The sequence below is a fragment of the Alosa pseudoharengus genome, unplaced genomic scaffold (assembly GCF_046254945.1).
Source record: "Alosa pseudoharengus isolate Yale_2024_CS ecotype anadromous, Long Island Sound unplaced genomic scaffold, YU_APseudo_1.1 YU_APseudo_1.1_scf_9, whole genome shotgun sequence".
In the NCBI taxonomy this organism is placed as follows: Eukaryota; Metazoa; Chordata; class Actinopteri; order Clupeiformes; family Clupeidae; genus Alosa; species Alosa pseudoharengus.
Window position 1 is genome coordinate 3,537,501 of NW_027468881.1, and position 10,000 is coordinate 3,547,500.

Genomic DNA, 10,000 nt, shown 5'->3' on the forward strand with positions numbered 1-10,000 from the left:
TGTACTTGTTTCTGTGTGTGTGTGTATGTGTGTGTGTGTGTGTGTGTGTGTTTGAGTGTACACTGGCTCTAGTTTTGTCGGTGCTTGTCAGGCCTGTGAAAGATGCACACTCTTTTTAAACACACACACACACACATACATTTCACACACCACCACCAAAACACACTCATACCCTCCACACATCCACACAGAAAAACATGCATACAAAAAAATATGTTTGCATATACTTCACACACCCACATACACACCCCGCACACTCCAGTTATATCACAGACTAACTCTCCCTAACACACACACACACTCTAATACACACCCAAACATACACTAACTCTTTTAATATCACATTTACTATAAAAACTTACGTACACACACACTCTCTTACATCATGACACACTCAGTCATACACTCTAACTGAAATATCATGTTCTAGGAGTACTTTCCTGTCAAGTCAGTTATGTAGGTACAGCTAGCAGAGCATGAGAAGAGTGATTTAACTAGACTGTGTGTGGGGGGGCTTGTGTGTGTGTGTGTGTGTGTGTGTGTGTGTGTGTGTGTGTGTGTGTGTGTGTGTGTGTGTGTGTGTGTGTGTGTGTGTGTGTGTGTGTGTGTGTGTGTGTGTGTGTGTGCGTGCGTGCCCCTGTCTCTCCTGACTGCAGTAATGTAATTCTCTGTGTCAGTCTTCAGCTTCTGATCACGCCATGCATACACTCCTTGCCCCATTCAGTGGAAGTGACATCATCTCTTCCATATCTTCATCTCCCTTTGCTTTTTCCCATCGGTGTGAGACTTCAGCTCAGGGATTCATCTGACTCTTTTCACATTTGCTATTCCTGGCCTGGCGCTGATCACCCATACACATAGTTTATATCTTCCTTGTAGTTTTGTTACGCTTAAACTGGAAAAAATTATGTAGACACACATACAGATTCACTCAAGCACACGCACACACACACACGCACACAAGCATTTGCTGGAGACCTCCTGAGTATACAGAGTGAAGGGAAACTGAATCAGCTGGAGTGTAAACATTAGTCTAATTACTATCTCCAACAGGGTATCTTCCAATGACATTTCAGCAGCGTCCCCCCATGAATATTCACATGTTGACATTTGCGTCGGAATGTGTTCTAATTGGACGGGATGCCAGGAGGAGCCATGGGAATACTGGAAGCGTTCCACACCAATCATACTCATTAGAGCCGAGATGCTGGATTTTGATTGGATAACGGAGGGACCTTCTACGTTGGGCAACATAAGAGCTACAGTAACGAAATAAACAATTAATGTTGTGTTGGGATGACATCATGTTAGATGACATCATTATAGATATGATAATACCTTTCTTTTGATGTTCCATTTAAAATAAATGTTGACGTTAAATGCAGATTAAGCCCACTAGTGTGTGTGTTGGAATATTATGTGAGGGAGTTATTGTACAGTATACATATTGTACTGTACATAGGTGTATGAGGGAATTCTTGCATGGCTTCATATAGACATTAGAGCAATACTATGCAACAATATGGCTTCATATAGACATTAAAGCAACAATATGGGCAACACTTTATAATAACTACACACAATTCATCATTTATTAAGCCTTTGTTACTTATTAGTTTATGGTTTGTTCATCATTAGTAATTTATTGTTCATACATAATTTATCATCAGTAAAGCATTTGTTCACACAGTTATAAATGGTTTGTTCATAGTAAATAAGCCTGTCCAAAAAATATGTGTAACACTTTACTTGACAGTATCGACATAAGAGTGACATGACACTGTCATGAACACATAACACTGTCATGACACATGAACCCTAACCTCTAACCCTAATCCTAACACTAACCTTAACCTTAACCCTACTGTAACCCTAAATATAACTCTAATCCTAACCCTAACTTGGTATGACAAAAACCGAATGTCACTTAATAACAGAAGCTTTGTCATAAACGTTTATGACTTGTTTATGACACGTTCATGTCAGTGTCATGTCAGTCTTATGTCGATACTGTCAAGTAAAGTGTAACCAAAATATGTTTGTAAGTACATGATATATACTTAATAAATGAAACAACCACTTATAAATGAAATCATTTTCCCATTATAAACCAGTTGTCAACTATTACAAAATGCTTTGTTTAGATAGATAGATAGATAGATACTTTATGGATCCCCAGGGGAAATTCAAGTATTGAATTATCGTTTGTAAAGCATTGCTCCTATGTTAATTGTCATAAATAAAGTATTTGTACACACAGTTATAAATGGTTTGTTTATAGTAAATAAGCCTATATCTAAAATATGTTTATAAATTATTGTTAAATTCTCACAATATGGTCTCATACAGACATTAAAGCAAAACTATGTAACAATATGCCATTTTGTGAGGTAACGCTATGGCTATTGGACTAGGTAATGCTATGGTTATCGGGCTAGGTAATGCTATGGTTATTGGGCTAGGTTATGCTATGGTTATTGGGCGGTAATGCTGTGGTTATCAGGCTAGGTTATGCTATGGTTATTGGGCTAGGTTATGCTATGGTTATCAGGCTAGGTTATGGTTATCGGGCGGTTATGCTTTTATCATGCGACTAGTTTTGGTATTTTAAAATTCATTGTCTTATGATGGACAGATAAACATGTGCTTGTAGGAACACACTGCAAAAATGAAAGAAAGCCTTTCACTATATGGCCAACAATTTTAACAAGCCTTTCACAGCACTGACTATATGTTAAGAAGCTTCTAGTCAAAGAAGCTATTATTATATATATTTGGTTTCACAGGCCTTTTGGCAAGCTAGCTCGGGAGTGTTAGACCAAAACTCCACATCCTTTAACTGGTCCTGAGACATCAGTGAGTAGAGGGCTTACTCTGGGGGTCGTTTCTAGAAAGCATCGTTTGCTAACTTGCGTCGCAACCTTGGTAGTACGTTCCATCGTTCTTGGATTTGGTGTTTCTAGAAAGGGTAGTTCGAACTCGCAATCGCAAACAAGGATGCAAAGTTTGGTCGTTTGAACTACTGCCCCTAGGCAGTCGCACTTGTGTCGTTCCTTGGTAGTTCCTGTTGGTGTCCGGAGCGCCTAACCAAAAATCACAACCGCCTAACCAAAATTTGCGAAGTGGATGTTTATCTCGTGACTCAATGATTGATCTATCCTGTAGCTTAATTTTGATTAAGACACTGACTCCCCTACTTGGCTCATTCTTGCTATTTATGTTAATTCAAGTATTGCCTTGCTTTTAGTATCATAATCTTCACAGTCCCTTACATCAGCAGTGATAAATAGTGTAGTGGCTAAAGCAGATGACTTATTATCCCAACGTTGTAGGTTCGATTTTCTTATGATGTGAGATTGTCCTCTTGCTTCTCGCTACCTGCAGGTGAACTAGTGTGACATTCAATTGATTTTGACTGATGTATTATAGGCCTACCTATGGTCTCTCGATGTAGAGAAACTATATACATAAATATGTATGGTCAAAACCTATTGTTGTGTCTCGTAGGCCTACTCTTAGTCAGAGATGAAAAGAAGACATAGGACTCGAACTCCGGCCGAGCGCTCAGCGCACTGACGCACTGCCGTTAAGCCACGAGACAGTTGATATGCTATGGGATACCCAGACATTTGTCCAGGCTATATATTTTTTCCAACATAGATATTTAACACAAATAATGACTCATATTGGTCTGCTTAAATTAACTGTTTTATATGCTTGCAATAGGTTTAGGTTTTGGCTGATGGCAATGACAATGCCAGCATTAATCACTCGGTTTAGATTAGAAAAGTGTCGACATAGGCCGTGACAGAACATTTCTAGGGGGTGGGGTATTATACGTTGCCACTGTTTCCACCAATGATATGTATCGCTGCATCATCAACAACGTTGTTGGAACTACGGTTTTCTAACGTCGGAGGTAGTGAATTGTGACACAGGTACGATGCTTTCTGGAAACAGGTGTAACAGTGTCGTTGTTTGGTCGCAAGTTGCGTCGTACCATGGTGGTTGAGCAACGTCGTTGCTAACTTTTCTAGAAACGACCCCCTGATACACACAGAGATCCAGGATGAGAACGTCAAGGCTTGCATGCCCATGTGGCCAATGACAGAAGGCTTGGCGTTATTGTTACCAGATGGCCAGGAGATAAATTAGCACTCCGATTTCACCATATCATACACATCATCTCCTGTTCCCACAAGACGGGTAATTAGCATAAACATTTTTCAGTGTAAGTGGGAATTGCATCTAAATTATCAAGATTATCTCAGAAAAGAATTCTAAATTGGATTTACTGAAGACCATATTCCCTGTTGTGTGTGTGCGTGTGTGTGCACATGTTTGTGTGTGTGTTGTGTGTGCACGTGTGAGCGTGTGTTTGAGTGTGTGTGTTGTGTGTGCACGTGTGTGTCTGTGTGTGTGTGGGTGTGTGTGCACATGTGTGCGTGTGTGTGCGTGTTTTATCTGTTCATTTTCATTTGGCTTCAATTCAAGCAAAGCATTGGCCGTTGGCCGTATAGCAGCCAATTAATAGTATTAAATCAATAAACCTGTAATGCACCACTGCAGCCGTGTGTTTAAGATCACAGTAATGAGACACTAAAACATGGCAGCAGTGAACACACACACACACACACACACACACACACACACACACACACACACTTCACTTCACTTTACAACTCCCTCCCTGCTACATGTAGTTACCCAGTGGTCCGCTGCTCTCTGAACACTACACACACACATACACACACAAACACACATATGGTTCCACAGGAGGGACTTTGCCCAGTCATTGCCCAATAAAAGTTATGGTAGTTCAAGAATCTGCTAAGAGTGCCATCCTTAAGAGCAAAAGTAATCCCTCTGGTTAAAGAAGAGAAGAGAAAAGAAGAGAGGATAAGAGGAGAGGAGAGAAGACAAGAGAAGAGAAGAGAGGAGAGAGGAGAAGAGAATAGAAGACAAGAGTGAAGAGGAGAGAAGACAAGAGAAGAGAAGAGAGGAGAGAGGAGAAGAGAATAGAAGACAAGAGTGAAGAGGAGAGAAGAGGAGAGAGGAGAAGAAAGGAGAGCAGAGACAAGAGGAGAATAGAAGATTTTAATTTTTCATCTGAATTTTCCATCTGAATCCGAATGTCCATCTGAAGAGAGAGAGAGAGAGAGAGAGAGAGCTCAGGTTCAGTGATGCAAAACACTAGCTGAACCTTCTGGATGCCATTACAGTGAACGAATGAACGAACGAACAAACGAATGAATGAACGAATGAATGAATGAATGAATGAATGAACAAATTAATTAATGGATGGAATGATGGATGACTTAGCTGTCTGCACTAGCATGGCTGAATCCAGATCCAAATCTGCTCTGAGTCACATTGATCCAGGCCACATCAGGGCCATCTGTGGGCCACATCAGGGCCATCCGTGGGCCTGATCTGTCCCTAGTCCAGATCAGATTTGGGGACAGCCGTGGCCTACTGTTTAGCACTTCGGACTTGTTACCGGAGGGTTTGCCGGTTCGAACCCCGACCAGTAGGCACAGCTGAAGTGCCCTTGAGCAAGGCACCTAACCCCTCACTGCTCCACGAGCGCCGCTGTTGTTGCAGGCAGCTCACTGCGCCGGGATTAGTGTGTGCTTCACCTTACTGTGTGTTCACTGTGTGCTGAGTGTGTTTCACTTGGGATAAATGCAGAGACCAAATTTCCCTCACGGGATCAAAAGAGTATATATACTTATACTTATATACAGACCTGGGGCCTCATTTATAAAAGTGTTGCGTAGAAACCATCCTTCATTTGATCTTAGATAATTTCTGAAATAATTGTACGTATGATTCAGAGAACACGAACGTACGCACAAAAAAACGTGCGTACACCACCCTTCCAGATGTGCCCATTATAAATCACAAATGAACGTCAATTTGTGCGCAGCCGGATGGTTTTAGGTCTCCGCCTTGTAAACACCACCTCATCAATATCATTAGCATATGTTTTAATGAAATCAATGGCCTAAAAGCTGTAGCCTATGAAAAATTATATATTGAAAACATTGTATAGGCCTAGCCTATGCCATCTGATGTTAACTAGCCTATATGCGTCAGTTCGAATAGCTTAACTAATTATGTCCAGCAAAGCTTTCTGGAAAGAGTTCGCATCCATGTCCATTGTCCTCTGCTCACTTTCATTCCTTTTGCTTGCAGTAATGTGAACTAGATGTACCGCAGAGCGGTACAAAATATGACCGCCGCCCAGTCCAGCACATTTTTTCCACAAAAAGAAATCACGCTGAAAGGCCTATATGATTCTAACTGTCTCACTAAATTGCATTATCCACACTCAATTCTCACTGGTATCTGCTAGACAACAAGTACCAAAACATGATTAGTTGATAGATTTCACATGTAAAATTCATTTTATACAACCCCACCTCCATCTTGCCTGTTCATAATTATGAGAAATTCTTGATTGTTTGTGTTATGTTTATGTTATGTGTTTGGGTGTGTGGGTGTGTGTGAGTGTGTGTGTGTGTGTGTGTGTGTGTGTGTGTGTGTGTGTGTGTGTGTGTGTGTGTGTGTGTGTGTGTGTGTGTGCGTGCTTGTGTGTGTGCCTGCGTATGTGCCTGTGCATGGAAGCGTACATATGTCTACTGTGTGAGTATGTGTCATACGCAGTGCCGGCCCAAGCCTTTTGGGGGCCCTAAGCAGAATTTGATTTGGGGGCCCCCTCCCACAACGCAGTCACCTGTGCTTGGCGATAATTGACAACTTCACACTATAATGTCATATTATAAATTAATACAGTGAGGTTATGTATTAATACAGCGACTGATTATGAACTACTGTCCCCCTGGACACAGATGCATAAGGACCCTCTCCCCCTACCCTCTTTGTGCAAATGTGGGTACAAATGGGTGTGTGTGTGTGTGTGGGGGGGGGGGGGGGGGTTAGATGTGATTTCCTGTATTCTGGTGCATTTTTGGGATGGTCAGCTGGAGAAGGGCAGTACCTAAATTTGTTCAGATTCATAGCCTTGTGCTTTTTGACTTATTGGTAGTGAATTCACACAACTACTTGGGGTTCAGGGTCCCTTGACCTCTTGGGCTCAGTAGGCTCATTCAGTAATCCATCCTTGCTCACATGCCAAAAATGTTTTGGGGCTCCAATATAGACTTCTGGCCCCATGTGCTTGGTAAACCAATGTATTAATATAGTTGTTATTTACACCAACCCTGTCACCTTTTAATCTTAGAGGGTACTAAAATCACAGATTTATTTGAAACATTCATATTCAAAGTGAAGCACTAAGGGTGGTTTACTGAAGTTGAATTGACAAATAACAAAATACAACAGCATTTGTATTTGTTGTAAACAAGTACATCAGTTTAATGACTTGTTTTTCAACAGATTTGCTGAACAAATCCGCAAATGTGCATTAAATGAGCAATTTTCAACTACAAAATAAAAACAAAATAGACAAACATTAATAATCAAAAATAAAATGTCCCAAAAAATAGATAATTATTCCTACTTCGTTCCTGGTTTTTAGGCATCTGCAACTCTGCAGTGGACGAACCTGCAATGATTAAATAAATACATAAATAAATAAAAAAAAAACGATGTTAAATGTGTCGTGTCATATTAACAGGCTATGTAACCATTTGCCATCAAGAAAACCTCACCTTCTGGTAGGTAGAGTTAGGTAGAGGTAGAGATGTGCTCCAAAGGACTTCAACAGTGTCTCTGAAAAAAAACAAATATTGCATAAGTGCATAGTTGATCGAGCAGAATGAGTTTATTTTGCTATCATTACTTACACTCAAATAACAAGCAATTCCACATGTAACAATTCATATTCTATTGGCAAATGAGGCATAATCAAAAGAGTATACTTAATTGCAGTATGGTGAACGCTTAACATGGTGATCTACTGCAGCCTAAATATTAGGGTAGCACCGCTACATCACTTGCCACTATCTTAATCAAATGTAAATTTATTTTCATCACAGAAGTCTCCCCACCCAACATGGTATATTTTCTCAAACACTATACCATCTCTCTCCAAAGATCTTAGAGCAGAGCGCACGTACTGTTCCATCTTTGCCTATGAAGCTGGAACGTTACCGATGCCCAGAGTCGCGCTAGTCAGTGGGTTGGGTTGGGACTGGGAGCCTGGGCTTAGTCTGTTGTTGCTATCAGACTTACCACTATGTCACATATTATAGAGCAGTAATAAACTATCAACACTTTCAGGTGCGAAATCAGAAACAATCCCTCTGTGGTAAATTTGCCTTCAGCTACGTTTTCATGTAGCTACTGTAGTGCTAATGTCCACTTCAGTCAGCTAGCTAACTTTAATTTACGACATAATAAGCCCACCTAGAGCTAGGGTACATGCTTGATTGAACATCCAAAACAATCCCAATATCCTTGACATCTGAAATACATCTAGATAAATATATATTAATGGGAGACATTTCTCTGTTGATGGCGGAGATTTAGCTCTGGTGATGGCTTATATTAGATCATGACAGCTAGCTAGCTACCTCAAGCACAAAACATACTGTAAATAATCATGCAAAACATACCTACCCATCTTGCTCGTTTTTCTCCTCCTCTGTCATTTTCTTCGTTCTGTTTTCGGCACCAGAGGGATACGTCCTTTTTTGTGACTTGTCTGAACATTACCGTCTCTTCCGATTGTTGAACTTGATGCAGTGTTTGCACGAATTGTATATGCACCCGAGGTGTCTACTTTATGCGCGTGACTCAAAGGCTGGCAGACACAGTAGCAGTAGGCAGGCATATTGATCATGAAATCATAATTTTCTTGATTTGAATGATAATTGTTTCATTTATTCATTCATTGATGTCACTTGTTTACGTTATTTATTATGTAAAAAAAAAAAAAAGAAACTCGATTGGGGGCCCCCTGGTGGCCAGGAGGCCCCAAGCAGCCGCTTAGTTCGCTTATGCCTCGGGCCGGCCCTGGTCATACGTATGATTACTGTGAATGTGTGTGTGTGTGTGTGTGTATCTGTTTGTGCACATGTGTGCACATGAACTGGGTTAACATGACCCCTGGAGGCAAATATACGGAAAAAATGGTCATCCTAGGTCCTACAGTTCTCAAGATATTCACAGAGAACTGTGTCTGGCAAAACTTGGCATGCATTCGGAGGGTGTCATAATGATCCTACACTTTCAATTTCGTGCAGTTTTGACCATGTCAGCCAGAGATATTGTGATGAAAACACCTAATTTTTTGCTTTTTAATTTTTAACTAGGTGGCGCTATACATGAAATAAGTGTTAATGGGATGGGTTGACATGGCCCCTTGAGATCAACATACAAAAAAAAGGTGGACCTCCTAGGCCCTACGGTTCTCGAGATATTCACAGAAAACTGTCTCCGGCCACCTACAGGCCAGTTGGTGTATAGTAACATAAATTAATTTATTGTGTGGCCCCCCATGAACGGAATTCCACGAAACTTGGCGTGCATTCAGAGGGTGTCATAATGATCCTACACTTCCAATTTCATGCAGTTTTGACTATGTTAGGTCACAGATACCTGCGATTACAACACCTCATTTTTACTTTTTTGTGTTTAACTAGGTGGTGCTATACATGAAATGAGTGGTTATGGAATGGGTTGACATGGCCCCTTGAGATCAACATACAAAAAAAAAATGGTCCTCCTAAACCCTACGGTTCTCGAGATATTCACAGAAAACTGTGTCTGCCCTACCCTCCTTTCGGGGGGTGCAGTCCAGCGGGGGGGCTACAGAGCAAAACAAAAAACGATGGTTCCATGCTATCCATATGGGGTTACATGCCCACCAAGTTTCGTCTACCCCGGTCTTTCAGTGTCCCGGGAATCATTGACGGAAATTTGGACATGCGAAAAAAAAAAAAAAAAAAAAAAAATCTGACTAAACCTATATGACCGCCGCTTCGCTGCGCGGCGGTCATAATAATCAACATTTAGTAGCCTATGTTTAGGC